This window comes from Bos indicus x Bos taurus, chromosome 2 (genome assembly GCF_003369695.1).
Source record: "Bos indicus x Bos taurus breed Angus x Brahman F1 hybrid chromosome 2, Bos_hybrid_MaternalHap_v2.0, whole genome shotgun sequence".
In the NCBI taxonomy this organism is placed as follows: Eukaryota; Metazoa; Chordata; class Mammalia; order Artiodactyla; family Bovidae; genus Bos; species Bos indicus x Bos taurus.
In genome coordinates, this window is record NC_040077.1 from 115,497,910 (window position 1) to 115,514,153 (window position 16,244).

The following is a 16,244-nucleotide window of genomic DNA, read 5'->3' on the forward strand; positions in this document are numbered from 1 at the left end:
CTGAAATCCATGGCCTGGGTTTGAAACCAAGCAGAACCCTTGTGAGGCTCCTGGGCATGGAAGCCTTTCAACAGTTGCAATCAGGGAAGGGAAGGGATGCAGAGACAATAGTGCAGCCTTGGGGCAGGGTCCTGGTTCCACCTGAAGGGATACACATAACAGTTCAAGCTCTTCTTCAGAGCTCTTAATAAAACCCCCACCGAATGGAAGATGTTCCAGAGAGAATGTCACAGTTCAATAACCTTGAGAAGCTCATTAGGACACTTCCTGATTAAAGGAGTGCAGGCCCTGCACACACCCTGATCTTTATCAGCAACTCTGCCCTCAAACTCTGCTATATCCTCCCAGGTTGGGACACAGGTTTTCAGGGCATGATCCCGCTTCATCCCCCTTTGCCTGGCAAAGCAATAAAGCTATTATTTTCTTCTTCACCCAGAACTCTGTTTCTGAGATTTGATTTGACATCAGTCCACAGAAGCCAAGTTTTCCACATTGTTTCCTTAGGAAGATACCTTGTCTAAGAAACCAAGGTTAGGGCTCTCCTCGTGGCTCAGTGGTAAACAATCTGTCTGCCAATGCAGGAGACAGGGGTTCAATCCCTGGTCTGGGAAGATCCCACATGTCGTGGAACGAGCAAGCCCGCAGGCCACAACCCTTGAGTCTGTACTCTAGAGCCTGGGAACAGCAACTACTGAGCCCTAGAACCCTTACACCCCAACAAGAGGAGCCACCACCATGAAAAGCCCTAACACTGCAATGAAGAGTAGCCCTCACTTGCCACAACTAGAGAAAAGCCCTCACAGCACCCAAGACCCAGCAGAGTGAATAAATAAAATGTTAACAAAAGAAAAATAAGAAACCAAGTTTAACCCGTTCTCAGGCCACAAAATGCTGGTGACCTTTGACTTCAACCAGAGATTCATCTGAAAGTCTTTCATTGGTGTCAGCCCCCCTCAGGTCTTAGCAATTAGGCGTTTTTTTAAAAAGGTTAGCCTTGCAATTTTTCTAAGCTCACACAGAAGAATGTCATTGTGTGCATGTTTAATTAATCACATCGACATTTAGATTGTGAAAAGCACTTCCACAAAGTACACTGAAGCAAACAATAAACACCCTTCAATCTTTGAAACCCAAATTGCCATCAGAATGCACGTTTTCCTTGCGAAGCAGACAGACTCAATGTACATTTCCTTTGTTATCTTATTTTGCATCTCCTCTCTCAAATGCAGAATTTTATGGACATAATTTCAGGAGGCCTCCAGGGTCAACTTTCTTTTCAATAGAATCATTCTGTATCTTTTACAGCCCTGTATTGTTAGCATTTAGATTCAAGGTTGCTTCCTCTGCAAAAGTTAATTGGATGGTATGATGGTTATTCGATGATGATGTATTACACTGCCTTGGTGTTACCCTGGGTCTGCCTTTTCATTAACTGTCGGAGAGCATGCCTTACTAAGGCTTTTTGGCTCCTAATCACATGAGCAGCTTTCACTTACTTTCTGTCAGTAACATCAGGGGCTTCCCTGATAGCTCAGCTGGTAAAGAATCCACCTGCAATGCAGGAGACCCCTATTTGATTCCTGGGTCAGGAAGATCTGCTGGAGAAGGGATAGGCTACCCACTCCAGTATTCTTGGGCTTCCCTTATGGCTCAGCTGGTAAAGAATCTGCCTGCAATGGGGGAGACTTGGGTTTGATCCTGGGTTCGATCTTCCCTGGGTTGGGAAGATCCCCTGGAGAAGGGAAAGGCTGCTGCTGCTGCTGCTGCTGCTAAGTCGCTTCAGTCGTGTCCGACTCTGTGCGACCCCATAGATGGCAGCCCACCAGGCTCCCCCGTCCCTGAGATTCTCCAGGCAAGAACACTGGAGTGGATTGCCATTTCCTTCCACTCCAGTATTCTGGCCTGGAGAATTCCATGAATTGTATAGCCCATGGAGTTGCAAAGAGCTGGACACAACTGAGCGACTTTGACTAACTAATCACATGAGCTCACCTTTGCATGCAAAATTAGAGATGCTGTAAGGTAGTTAGCATAAATTATTCTATCACTCAACCACAAAGCATCTTTCTTTTGGCAAAATATTTATGCTTTTTAAGTAACTTCCCTGCCCATGCATTTCTGCTGTCTCTAATGAAGGAAAATCTGAAGTGCTACTAGGGTAGTCCAGGCTGCTGCTTCTGCTGCTGCTGCTAAGTCCCTTCAGTCATGTCCAACTCTCTGCGACCCCATAGACGGCAGCCCACCAGGCTCCCCCGTCCCTGGGATTCTCCAGGCAATAACACTGGAGTGGGTTGCCATTTCCTTCTCCAATGCATGAAAGTGAAAAGTGAAAGTGAAGGCGCTCAGTAGTGTCTGACTCTTCGTGACCCCACGGACTGCAGCCCACCAGGCTCCTCCATACATGGGATTTTCCAGGCAAGAGTACTGGAGTGGAGTGCCATCGCCTTCTCTGAGTCCAGGCTACCATTTGTATTTTGCCAAAAAGACCCAGAGAACTGCTGCACCTTTCTTTTGTAAAATAAAATTACTGTCAAAACTACCTGCTGGAAGTTGTATCAGTTTTGCTTCTATAAAAATAGGTCAACACCCCCAGTGAGTATATATTAAGTGGAAAAATAAATGCTATCGATCATCTGTGTTCACCCTTTTCTACAATGTTGATTCCCCCATCCCATTTTCTTGCTTCCGTTAGAAACTGTTACAGGTGGTTTCTAAATATTTGCTACCGATCAGCAGTCATCCCAGAACAAAGATTTTATTCACTCATGTACTTATTTGTTTGTTCAACCATTTATTTATCGACTGTTAACTGAGCACCCCAACTACCTAGCACAACTGAAGGTGCCTCCAGTACATTAGTGAAAAGGATAATTAGCATTCTGGAGCTTACATCCTCTTGGGAGACAGTGAGATAATCGACAACAAACATGTGAGTTTGTTGAGAACAATACCGTATCCAGGAAGTTCATAAGCACTCAGGAAAGAGTAAAATACATAAATGAAAAGGAGAGCAAGTTTAAGGAGATGGAGGATTGGGGTGTGTATGTTTGGGAGGCAGGTTGCCACGTTAAATAGGGTCATCCAGATAGGCCCTGTTGAGAAAGTGAGATGGAGAGAGGTGGGTGAGTTAGCCAGTTATCTGCCTTAAAAACAGAGGCAGCAGCTACAGTAAAGGCCCCAGGCAGGAGCCTGGCATCTACCCAAGGAGGCGAGAGGTGAGAATGGCCGGGCAGAGAGAGAAAGAGGCAGAGCCTTGTAGAAAGGGAGGACGAAGGTGGGGGCAGGCATTACAGGACCCGGAGTAGCAATATGCTGGGTGCAACTTCCTGTTTAAAAAAGGACCTCCTTGTATCTGGTGGAGAATGGACAGCAGAGAGCGAGGTAGGTGTGGAAGCAGGGAGACCAAAGGATTTCTTAAAGTGACATCAGAAAATATTAAAAACCCTCTTGGTTTACATCAGACTCAAAAATAGAAAACCAAAGACAAGCACACCAGGACCTCCTGCTCAGTCCCTTTCTTGCAGAGAGAGCTTGCCCACCCTCTCATCACAGGCGGCAACATGCCTAGCACATGGCTTCTTCCACTTGCAAGAAGCATGAGACATAAGTTAACTTGGTTTTTCCCTTTGGGGACAGCACTGCTGTATCACACAAGACGAGTCATCAAGTCAAGGGGCACTGAGGCAGATACAAGGTTGGAACGTTCCAGAAGTAGTTCTGGACTGCATGGTGATGCAAGCAAAGAACAAAGGCAAGAACGGGGCCCTGCATTGGGCTCTACTCTCAATGCATCTAATTGATGTCATAGACACAGAGCTCCTATTGGATATTTACAGTGACGAGGCATAAAACCCCACACTGCACCTCACCTTCTCATTGTCTTTGAACTTTCTGATGCGGCTTAGATTTGTGTCAGTCTACTTGTTTCTTCTCCAAAATCTAGCATTAGGGATGTCATGGAGAGAAAGGGAGAGAGAGAGATTGATCACTGATACAAAAGAGGGTTTTGAAATCAAGACACAAGCCCTGTGGCAATAATAGTTTTAAAGAACTGACTATGTTAACAAGCACGCATGTGAGCTCAGTTGTGTCTCACCCTTTTATGACACCATGGACTATAGCCTGCTAGGCTCCTCTGTCCAAGGGATTCTCCAAACTAGAATACTGGAGTGGGTTGCCATTTCCTCCTCCGGGGGAACCTCCCAACCCAGAGATCAAATCCACATCTCTTGCATTTCCTATGTTGGCAGGCAGTATCTTTAACCACTGAGTCATCTGGGGAGCCCTATGTAAACATAAGCAAGGATTCTTAGGGCTCTCAATCATTTCAAAGGACTGAGAATGTAGGAGAACAGCTATTAGGAAAAAAATCCTAAGGGAGACTTCTGCCCTAGAAATAAGAGATCCCTAGGCCTCTGCTGAGCCAAGTAAAGCCATCAGAAAGTTTAAATGGGATGACAGGGAAATCCGTCATCACAGTTCAGGTCAGTTCTGTCGCTTAGTCATGTTCGACTCTTTGCGACCCCATGGACTGCAGCATGCCAGGCCTCCCTGTCCATCACCAACTGTCGGAGTTTACTCAAACTCATGTCCATTGAGTCGGTGATGCCACCCAACCATCTCATCCTCTGTCATTCCCTTTTCCTCCTGCCTTCAATCTTTCCCAGCATCAGGGTCTTTTCCAATAAGTCAGTTCTTTGCATCAGGTGGCCATAGTATTAGAATTTCAGCTTCAGCATCAGTCCTTCCAGTGAATATTCCATCATCACAAGAGACTAGGAACAACATTGGAAGGTCATTTAGCCAGAGGATGGCATATAGGTTGCAGACCTCATTGCCAGCTGGGAGGAACTGAGCTGTGAAGGACTCTAGGGCTACACCTGGTATCAGTTTAGAAATAGTACAATGAGGGCAAATGATGTCTGCTTGGGGCTAAGGAGGCAGGAATGGTGTGTGCCCAGACAACATATTTAATGTTCCTGACCAGCCTCTTGCCTCCATAACTGTCTACATTCAAATCATCTTAGATAGATGAGATGCTATTCTATTTTTGAAGAGGCTTGCAGAGGACAATATATAAACTTCTTTTAGAAATGCAAAGATAGTTACTTAGAATAAAATTCCCTTGTGTTATCTAAAGATTTGCTGCTTTAAAGTTCTTTTGTCTTGGCCTTGCTGGAAATTGGAGAAGTGCCATGTCCGAGGAACCTACTGCAGTGTCCTGGCCACAATCTGCGTGGAGACCTTGGACTCTCTCCCCTGCCTTCAACCATCGGCTCCTGCGATCTGGGGCTTCCTTCCCACAATGTGCTGTTCACCACCTTGGTCCCCCACCTGTTGACACAGGGGTCCCCTGAGAGAGTCTCAGGGAGGCGGTGGGTCACAGGGAATCTAGATTCTTGTCCTGGGTCTGCCACCAACTCCTTCTGAGACATTTTTTGCTTTATGTTTCAGAGTCTGATTTTTCTCATCTGTGAAATGAGGGGGACTTTAACCTGGGCACAAGGACCGGCCTGAGATTCTTGTGGATATGCTTGGGGCACAGTTCAGGGAAGGGGACTGGCATTTTTATCAGGTCCTCAAAAGGGGGCTGTAACCCCCAAACCCTTAAGAAGTAAGGAGCTTTCTAAAATTCTTTCCACATGAAACTTTTGTCTGTGAAGATCCCTTTTCATGTAACTGATAACTATATATATGCTCACAGCTGGAAGATGAGGCCCACAAGCACTCTTCAAATGGCAACTTCCGGTTCTTACAGAGCATGGACTCATATTAATATTAAATAGACCCATTTTAGTCACATCTGTGGAAGATGACTCAAGTAGACAAAAGTGTAACCTGCATAAGAAAGAGGAAGTACGGTTGTTAAAATGACCCTTGAGGGCATGAGAATTATGAAAAAGGAGACACTGGGACTTCCCTGGCGATCCAGTGGTTAAGACTCTGCAGTTCCTTTGCAGGGGACCTGGGTTTGATACCCGGTCGGGGAACTAAGATCCCACATGCTGTGTGGTGGTGGTGGAGGCAGTGCTAAAAAAATGAAAAAGGAGGCATTGTTCCAGAGGATTCTTTTGTCTTTCAATGGTTGTCATTCACAGGCAGTGCTCATGGGAGACACAGGAGAGGGTTCCCTGGGAGAGGCAACTCAGCTCTCTTCATCCTGAAGGTGGTCCAGCCGCCCGGCTCCAATCTAGGCTGCAGAATGCAGTAAGGACAGTTTAGCCACCTTGGCCATATGCTGTTGTCAACTAGATGAAATATGCCAGACTCATGGGAAAAGGCCTGGAAAGGTAATAAAATGACACTCTGGCGGGAGAAGGGACATAGAAGGGGGGATGGGGGGGCGTGTGCCTTAGGGTAACGGGGGATTTACCGGCTGGATTCATTTCCTACAGCTGATATGACAGATGTCCACAAGCTGGAAGGTTGAAAACACCAGGAATTTATTCTCTCACAGTTCTGGAGGCTAAAAGTCCACAATGGCAGTGTCATAGGGCGGTGCTCCCTCCAGAGTCTCTGGGGAAGGATCCTTCCTGCTTCTTCCAGTTTCCTGGGGGTCCTGGGTCTTCCTTGGCTTGCATTGCTCTGTCCTCTGCCTCTCTCATCATGTGGCCTTCTTCCCAAAGTGATCCCATGTCTTCTTTACTAACTGATCACATCTTCAAAGACCCTAATTCTAAATAAGATCACACCCTGAGGTCCTGGGTGAATGGGGGACATTATTCAACCCATGACGCTAGCACTGTCTGAAGTTCTTTTTTAAAAAATGAGTCTGTATCCGTGTTTTATTTAGCATATTGAAAAACAAAAGGAAACAACAACAACAAAGGGTGTTGTCAGAAGCCACACACACACACACACACACACACGCATGCATTTACTCCTTTATTCCGGCTGGATTGTAGTGGAGGTGGTTGATGGGAAGACAGAGAAATATACTAATAATAGCTAACACTTGTGGAGTGCTCATTATTTGCCAGACACTATCCTAAGTGCTTTGTTTGTTTATTGTTCTGTTTTAGAAGGATCCCTTTCATTAGTTTTGGAAATAAACATAAGATTAACCACCCCAGATTAAGTTAACAAATTTGGAGAAACAGGGGCAAACGGTGATAGTCAAAGTGTTAGTTGCTCAGTGGTATCCAACTCTTTGAGACCCCATGGACTGTAGCCCACCAGACACCTCTGTCCATGGGATTCTCCAGGCAAGAATACAGGAGTGCTTCCCATTTCCTGCTCCAGGGGATTTTCCTGACCCAGGGATTGAACTTGGGTTTCTTTAATTGCAGGAAATACTTAACGGACTGAGCCACAAGGGAAGCCCTGGGGGGCAAATGGTAGGTACCATAAACAACGGGATGAGTTCCTTATTTTCCTTTAAGTGCTGTCCTCCAGGACACACATTGGCCATGCTGCTGACCTTGAGCACATGGGTCAGCTGACCACTGCAGGACCCCAGCATGCTCTGAGGGCAGCATTTAAATTTGAATGTTTAAATTTAGCTATGAATCCACTCTTTCTCCTTTTTTAATAGGTAGCAAATTAAAACTTATCTCCTTGTGCAAGGAGTTCAGAACATATATCATGTAGCTGCAAGCACTCAATTTAGTTTTCCTGAGGTGGGCTGCGGGGAGGACAAGTTGCATTAATTTTTGGGGTCCAGTGAAAAATGAAAATGTGGGACCTCTTCTTTAAAAAATAAGGGATGAAGTGCTTTTTGTATACTGAATCACCTAATCTTCATAGCAATCTTAGGAAGTAGGTGATACTATCATTTCCATCTTACAGAAAATAAAAAAGAAAACTGAAGCATGGAAGACTTAAGTTCCTTATGTAAGCTCCCAGGGGAGACCCAGGATTGGAATCCAGACGGTGTGACTCAGTAGCTGTGCTCACAGCTGCCCTGTTGTCCTGTCTGTCTATGAGCAGACAGACATAGGAGACAGAGGTCTGACTAAAGCAGCCTATCACCACTTCCTAAACACAAAGAGACCTACATCCTCCCCTCCCCCCTCCAAATACAACAACAATAATAAATGAGCATGTCGTTTCCATGGTTAGATGAGTTTGGGACACTTCATCTGCAGAATCCATTGAACTGGATGTTGTCAGATAGTTAGAACAAATAAAGACTAGCATGAAAGTGTTAGTTGTTCCTTGCGACCCCAGGGACTATAGCCTGTCAGGCTCCTCTGTCAATGGAATTCTCCAGGCAAGAATTCTGGCCATTCCCTTCTCCAGGGGATCTTCCCAACCCAGGGTTCAAACCCAGGTGTCCTGCATTGCAGGTGGATTCTTTATTGTCTGAGCCACCAGAAAAGTCCAAGACTGAGTGATATACAGATGTGCATGAGCATCACCAACTGCCTTGCCAACCACACAGACCACAAGTGATTTCAACCAATCAGAGTGCAGCGTCACAATGGTCAAAGTAGCCACGTACCCAAGGGGGTTCAATTACAGTGGCTTCTAGCAAATTTTAGCTAAACCGCAGTTGCAGTTGACTTGTACATTACAAGCAACACACACTGAGCAAAGAAAACTGGAATTAGCAGGCATCTTTAAAATACCGGAGAAGAATGAGTGGAGTGCTTACATTCGAATGTCAGGTCCCCTACTGAGTCTTTTTTCTTATTTGAGCCTTACCTTCGCCAAATGCTATGACCTTCTGAATCATTGCTGGCCCCAGGGCTGGAAGGGTGACTGTTAATAAAGCAGTAGGTTATCTTTATGGTAAAAATGGCTACAGGCTTGTTCCTGTAAACCTGCTCCAGGGGTTCCCCCACTTCTGAAGTGGACTCTGCTCTGTGACTCTCTGCACATTCTGTAAGGACAAATCTACACTTCATCAACTACCTGAATGAATATTGGGGACATTTTCACCGGGGGAAGTTTGGTGTCTGTAACTTTCCAGGTAATTTCCCTCATCTGAATAACTTGAGTGAAAACAGGTCCAAGCACACAGCCTGACGCTCTGGGGGTGGTGTGACATCCTCGGGCTATACCAGCCCGGTTGTGTTCCAGGGTGTTTATACCCCTGAAGGCCAGATCAAGACCAAAGAAGCACATATTCCTGTCTCTTCCTGCTCTCGTGTAGGGCTGGGTCTGACTGACAAGAGCACCTAACAGATAGCCCAGTGCTGACTGCAGACACTAAATCATGGGTTCTGAAGTCACCCCACCACTGATCTTTAAATCTCAGCTCCATCACTTCCCAGTTGTAAGACCTTGGCATGGGCCTTGACTCGGGAGCCTTAGTTTCTTCATTTGTAAAATGGACATGTCGGTATGTCTTTATGTCTGTAGCCTACCGCTGAAGGCTGGTGTGAGAATTCATGGAGTCACTCCACAGAGCATGCTTTGCCTAGCACCTCATGCTTAGTCCCAGAAAACATTTGTCATCATTCCTGGGCATCAACAGTGGAATTCTGTGTGATCGCTTCACTTTTCAGGGGCTGAGTTGTGATGGCCACCTCAGTTAGCTGGGCTCAAGAGAGCTTCTTTGTGCTCAGTTCACCCCGTGTTGAACCATCACCTGTTCTGCAGGCATTTGGTGAAAAAAAAGAAAAGGTGGGGGGAGATGAGTGTTTTCGGAGACCCGCGTGTGCAATATCTGCATCTGAGCCCATCCAAACAGATGGCTGCTGGTAGGGTCCATAATCCTTTTGGGCAGCCCTACAAGCCATGCTGGGGTTTCTTTTCTGAAACCAGAGCAGGTTTCTCTCCCCACAGGAGCCCCATTCTTCCCCCCGAACCAGAAGGGAAGGTCCCCTTTCTCTTTTCAGCATCGGGCAAGAACAACGTTCCATTGACGACGTGAATGGAACGTTTCTTACCCGGGACGCTCTCCCTGCTGTAGACGCGGGGCCCTTTCCTCTGTCCCTTGGCTTCCAAAGACGATGACTCACGTTCTCTTTAGGCAGCCCAGGGGCCCTGATTCCAGTAAAAACTGACAAAGGGAGGGGGGCTGCTTGGTCTCAGGGTCTCTACACCAGGCTGTTTGACCTGTGGGTTTTTTTTTAATTAATTTTTATTGGCGTATAGTTGCTTTACAATGTGTTAGTTGCTACTGTATAGCAGAGTGAATCAGTTATACATACACAGATACTCTTTTATAGATTCTTTTCCCATTAAATCATCACAAAATATTGAGCAGAGTTTCCTGTGCTATGTAGTAGGTCCTTATTAGTTATCCCTTTTATATATAGTAGTGTGGATATATCATCCCAATCTCCCAACTTATTCCCTTCCCTTTCCCCCTTGGTAACCATAGGTTTGTTTTCTACATCTGTGACTCTATTTCTGTTGTAAATACGTTCATTTGTACCGTATTTTTGGATTCCACTTATAAGCAGTATCACATGATATTTGTCCTGTGATTTCTGACAGGTGCACGTCCTAGAGCTTTCCCTGCCTCATGGACCTCCGGGCCTGCCCAAACATCCAGCAGCATCCTCTTCACACTATATTCCTTTACCTTGCTTCATTTAGAATTAGAACACTTAGCATCACCTGCTGCATTTCCATTATCATGGATACAGTCTGGTCTCTGTTGCATGGGACCACATCTTCCAGGAGAGTAGAGACTCTCTTTTTTATTGCTGAGTTCCCAGCATCCAGCACAATGCCTGGTACACAGTAGGTGCTCAAAAAATACTGCTTGAATGAACAAACAGATGGATGAATGCAAGCTGAAAGCCACTTCTGGTTTCCCTCTAACAGCCAGAAAGTGCCTTTCTGACAAATGGATGATTAGAATCTAGTTGAATTGTTCTGGGCTTCCAGCATGACCTGAGGTTAGATCAGTCAATGGACCGGCACGGTCCTTCTGTGGTCTGGCAAGCTAGGGACACCACGTTTAGCAGCTGGTCCCTGCTCTCCGAGCAGACACCATTCAGCTGGGTGCCTCAAGACAAAACTCGCAAAGGCCACAGTAAGATGAATCCAGGTAGAGAAGTACAGCTTTGATGGTGGTGGGGACTGCTTGGGGGCAGGTCTGCGGGGAGCAGGAGGCCAGGTGACCGAGTGCCTGTTCGCCCCACAGCATCGGCCCTTCAGGTGTGCGGTTTCCTGGCGCTCTTGTGCAGAGTGTACCCAGAAACCACGCTGATGTTTCCAGGAAGTACACACCAACTGCTTGTTCTCTGTAGGTTCTTTCCCTCTTCCCTTTCTATCTCACTGTTTCTTGCAAATTAAAAAGCAAGTCAGGAAGCAATGTTAAAAATAATCAAACCACAGCTAAGGGAAAGAGCTAGCAAAAGAAGAAAAGGGGAAAAAAAACCCACAAAAAACCAAGCTGAGTATTATTCCACAGTGCTTCACATCCAGGCCCCGAGACTGCTCATTCTGTGAGACCTTCGGGGGCCTGGGGGAGTTAATGGGCCCATGTGACTTGCCTCTGCCATTACTTAAATGGGCCATAAAGGTTAGCATTGGCTCCCTGGTCACAAACTGGAAAAAGTCACGCTCTGGGGAAGGAAGAATGCTAATAAAAAGAGAAAACCCACAGCTCCAGTTTCCTACCTTGGAAAGGCTCCTAACTTATCAGGTTAACTCCTCTCCATAAGCAAAATCAGCTCCAGGCATCAAGGGGTCCTGAGCAGAAGGAAGATCTGAAGACCCCAAGCATGAGAAGTGGGGTCCCCAATAACCCCAACTCACTAGCCTACCACGGGGGTGCCTTGAGGGAGGATTGGGAGAGTTTCTGAGAGGCTCTGTGCTTCAGGGTTTGAGGCTGGGCAGGGGGCAGTCAGGGGTCTGGGGGCTTGGAAAGAGAAGGAGATTCATTTCAGAGGGGGGTCATGGCCATTTCAAATTTTTCAAGGTTTCCAGTATATGAAAACAGATGTCAAAACAGGGCCACTGTGGCATATTTTTAAATACTTACACTCAACAGATTAGCCCTTTTAATATACAAGCAAACGAGCCAACTGTGTTATTCACAGGCTAAATCCAGGACTTATTAAAAGTAGGAATTCAGAGAGTGCTGTAGGTGGCAAAGATGCACACAGGCCGTGTGTGTCTCGGGCAACATCTTTCTATTCTGTCAGCGGATCTCGTTGACACTGCGGGCAACTCAGTGATGGATGCTGTCAATATTCTCTTGTCGCAGAACACAGGCTCTAAAACACTCAGGCTCACCAGTTGAGTATGCTGGCTTTGTTGCCCCATGGAGCATGGCATCTTAGTTCCCTAACTAGGGATTGGACTCGCGTTTCCTGTGTTGGAAGGAGGACTCTTAACCACCGGACTGCCAGAGAGGCCCCTGTCAATAGTCTAAATTTGAGTCTTTCACATAAAAGTGGGGGGACTCTCCTCTCCTCACTCAAGTACTTCCAGCGATCAAACCACGGCTGTTACATTTGCTACTGTTTGTCCTGCTTTGCTCTCAAGAAGACACGGATGGGCCTCCTCTCCGGGCCCTGCCTACAGGCCCCGAGGGTGGGGTGGCCAAGGATGAGTTGGCAGCCTGGTCGCTGGCTCCATGGGGCCTCTCCAAACACCAGGGTTTGTTCAGGACATTTTCTCTGAGTCACCCCTGGTGATAAGCACAGGCAGGAGCCTCTAAGCAAGTCAGGTTTTTAGATTCCTATCCTTGGAGGTTTGATTTCAGAATTTGCAAGTTCCGTAACAAACCTTTAGCAGCTTTGACAGAACTGTAGTCATTCTGGGAGCCAAAGCAGCAGAGACAACAATAAATAGAAGGCGGACCCAGAGGGAAGCTTTATTCTTTGATTGCATTTTTTCAACCAATATTTATTGAGCCGCTTCAAAGGGCTGTGCCCCATGCCAAGGGCCGCCGAAACAGTGGTGAGCAAACACAGACCTGGTCCTGATGAAGCCCACTGTGTAGTGGGGAGGGTTGGGGGGTAGTGGGGCTACCCGATCTGAAAAACATAAAGCCGCTGCAGTAGCAAGTGCTCTAAAGGAGAGGTGCATGCGTACTGCTAAGTTGCTTCAGTTGTGTCCAGCTCTTTGTGACCTTATGCACTTGTGTGGCCCTTGCGATAAACCTTGCGCTTGTGTGTGCTCAGTTGCTTCAGTCGTGTCTGACTCTTTGCGACTATGGCCCGCCAGGCTCCTCGGTCCATGAGGATCCACCAGGTAAGAATACTGGAGTGGGTTGCCATGCCTGCCTCCAGGGGATCTTCCTGACCGAGGGATCGAACCCACATCTCTTGCATCTCTTGTACTGCAGGCGGATTCTTTACCGCTGAGCCACCGGGGAAGCCCTGGAATGAACCTTTCTCTGCTCCAAACTCTGACTTTTTAGTTTGTTTGGCCTCACTGTGTGTTGGGTGAAAGAACTCGGGTTGGACCACAAGGCTTCTGGGTTTCTTAGGGTCTTTATCTTCCTAGCAATGGGAAGTCTCTGAAAGGCAGGGAGAGGAGACTGAGAATGCCAGAATCATTTTTGCATTGGGAAAGATCACTGGCTGCAGAGCTAACTTTTCTGAAGGTAACTTCTGTGCAAATCCAATAAGCAGGATCAGTATTCAGTTACTAGAAGTAGAAGCTGGCACCTTGCATCTGGATCTGGGTTTGAATTCAGCCTCATGCTTCATTTCTGGCCTTGGGTACGCCGGCACTTCACAGCCTCAGCTTCCTCATATATGAGATAGGGACAAAAATACCTCCTTTTGTTGTGATAGTCAAGACAAGTAAATAAATAGCCTTGCCTTATACACCACAAATTCTCCTTGGGATCTGAGAGAGTAGAAACCTACTTTGATATTATATGGGAGATTAAAAAAGCTAAAATTCAGCAGGTCATACGGACTTTGAGCTTCATTTGGAGAAAGCACTTTGGACGTCACCTGAACTCCACCTTCCTAAAGAATGACAGTCTGGAAATACCGACTCCTGATTCTTTAAACAACAACAACAACAACAACACAACAACACCACCACCACAACAACCACTTATTAAACTGTTTATACAAGGGGCTGCAGTCACGCCTTCTGATTTTGGCATTTATTAGATGTTAGACCATGGAGAGATGAACAATCAGAAAACATACAAACAAGTGAGCATTACAAATATAGAAACAAGGAAGCCACTGGCTGTGGGTTGAATGCATTTGTTAGTGATGAGTGAGAGATGGCTGGGTGTCACACTTGGTCACAGGGGGGCTGTGAAGCCTTCTGTCTTGGTCAGTCCAGGACTGGACATTTCAGTACTCTCCTCTCCTAGACAGCCAAGGATCCAGTTGCCTTGGCGTTCCAGCTGATGTTAAGTCAACAGTCTTGTCAAAAAGACTCCAAGTCAACTTTCTAAGGCTCCCCCTCACTCATGAAGAGACAACGTGAGCTCCAAGGAGGATGTGAAATATATCAAATACATTTAAAAATTCTTGAGTTTGTAATGACACGTTAAAAAACATTGCTCACCATTGCAAGGTGTTAGGAAACCAATATATTATTTTGAAAGTTTGTGAATAAACAGAAGGAATCAAACAGTCACCCTGCCTTTCTGACATGAACTGTGCTAAACAGTGGCTAAGGGCCAGTTTTTCTTTATAAAAAACATTTTCTTTCAGCTGATACGTGAAGAAGGAACAACAGAGTTAGACTGTTACCATTTTGTAAACTGTAACGGATTAATAAATCTAGACACTAATCATCAAGGGCTATCAATGTCAAAAAAGACAGAAAGATATTCCCCTCCTCCTCCTCCGCCCATTATGTACCTCCTGATGGAAGAACACAAAGATAAAATTTGGCCAAAATTAAAAAAAAAAAAAACTGAACTGGATACAAGTGAATTAGACCCAAGAATGCATTTCTTAGGAAACAGAGGATAGAGAAAAATGTTAAATGACATAGACAATGGTAAATGACATGACCATTAATTGAAAGGAAAAAAGGAGATAGTGGGGACTTCTTGTGGTCCAGTGGTTAAGACTCTAAGCCTTCACTGCAGGGGTCAAGGGTCCAATCAAAGGTCAGGAAAGTAGGATTCTGCATGGTGCAGCCAATAAAATAACATAAAATTAAAAAAAAAAAAAAAGGAGATGTAGGGGTAACCATAGACTAAAAGAGATTTTACAATATGAGACACATTACTCAATTGCGAGGTGGGGATTCAAATAAACTGTAAAAATTTTTTTTTAAACATTGATAATTGGAACTTTGAACTCTGATGGGATATATGAAGATTTTAAGGAATTATTAATTTTTTACATGTGCTGCTGGCATTGTAAAAGTGTTACTCCCTCAGTTGTGTCCCGCTTTTTTCAAGCCCATGGACTGTAGTCCACCAGGCTCCTCTGTCCATGGAATTCTCCAGGCAAGAATACTCGAGTGGGTAACCATTCCCATCTCCAGGGGAGCTTCCCAACCCATGGATGGAACCTGGGTCTCCTGCACTGCAGGTGGATTCTTCACTGTCTGAGTCACAAGTCGAGCCTAAGTTAAAAATTCATTGGCCAATCCAAAATCTGTCAATCCTTTTCTTTTACTATTAAACACATTATTATTACTAGTAATATGAAGTCTCATTTGGTCGACTTGTCCAGTCACTTTCACTGGAGATCTGGAGGCTAGCCTTGGCAATAGGAAACCTGGATTCTAATCTTACTTTCCTATTCACCGGATGAGGGACTCTGGACTCTCTGGGTCTTCCTGGATACTCCCTGGGGAAACGAGGGACAAGAATGATTTTTAACATCCTGCTGGCTGTGGATTCCTGGAGTGATTAAAAGATTTGAGTTCTGCAGTCTGACTGTCTGGGCCAACCCATGTATATCCAAGGGTAAATTTACTTAATCCTCTAGAGTGTTGGCTTCCCGATTGTAAGAACCATAAGGGATCTTGTGAAGATTAAGTGAGATACATAATGCACTCATTCCATAAATACTAAGCACCCAGCCTGCAGCTCTGGGAGGGGTAGGGGGTGGAGCAGAGAAGAAAACAGTGGGGTCCAGGTTATTTGGAGCCTTAAAGGGAGATCCCAGGGAAAACACAGTAAACACTAAAGAAGGAGTAGGATTTTATTTACTTTATAACAGTGGGTCAAAGGTGGGGGTCTCTGATAAGATTAAGGGAGTGAGCAGGGCTTGCTCTCCCTTAATCTCTTCTAGAGTAGCAGGAACAGGATTTTAAATAGCCAGAACTATGAAGAAAACACAGCACAGCCATTTCACTGCGGGTGATTTTCCTGAACGTGGAAATTTTCACGTGGAAATGTTGCAGATCCTCCGGGCTGCAATATTAAGTAGGTTGATTGGGCTTACAGAAGTTGC